This window comes from Nannospalax galili, unplaced genomic scaffold (genome assembly GCF_000622305.1).
Source record: "Nannospalax galili isolate Female #2095 unplaced genomic scaffold, S.galili_v1.0 scaffold1064, whole genome shotgun sequence".
NCBI lineage: Eukaryota > Metazoa > Chordata > Mammalia > Rodentia > Spalacidae > Nannospalax > Nannospalax galili.
The window spans coordinates 1,506,031-1,506,532 of NW_008352126.1; positions in this window are offsets into that span (position 1 = coordinate 1,506,031).

Genomic DNA, 502 nt, shown 5'->3' on the forward strand with positions numbered 1-502 from the left:
CTTCAGATACCATGGAGAGCACTGAAAATCCATGATGTAGACTATTAGAACCAATTATGGAGACAGACCCATTTGAATCTCCTAACTCACCTCTTGTGAAGAGCAAGAAATTTAGTGACTCTATACATAAAACATTTGACAATTTGTGGAAAAATAAGAAAAATAATGATGCTGGCTGGTTACTTCTAGCATCTCGGGATAAAGTGATGAAGATAAACAATGAGCTTAATGACAAAATTGACAAGCTCCATATTTGAATCAACAGTTTAAATGTTTCCAATTGTGGCCTGGAAGAGAACCTTCTCTCCATCAACCAGAGAGCTAAAGCTGCAGCAAATCAAGCTGGAGCCCTTATTATATGTTTGGTTGACCTACAACGCAAATTTAATTCCCAGCCTCGAAGGGTGTCAGCAGTAAAGGTGAGGGCATTGGTACGGAAAGATTGGAATCCTGACATGTGGGATGGAGAAGTGTGGGAGGAAGACAATACTGGGGCAAGGGT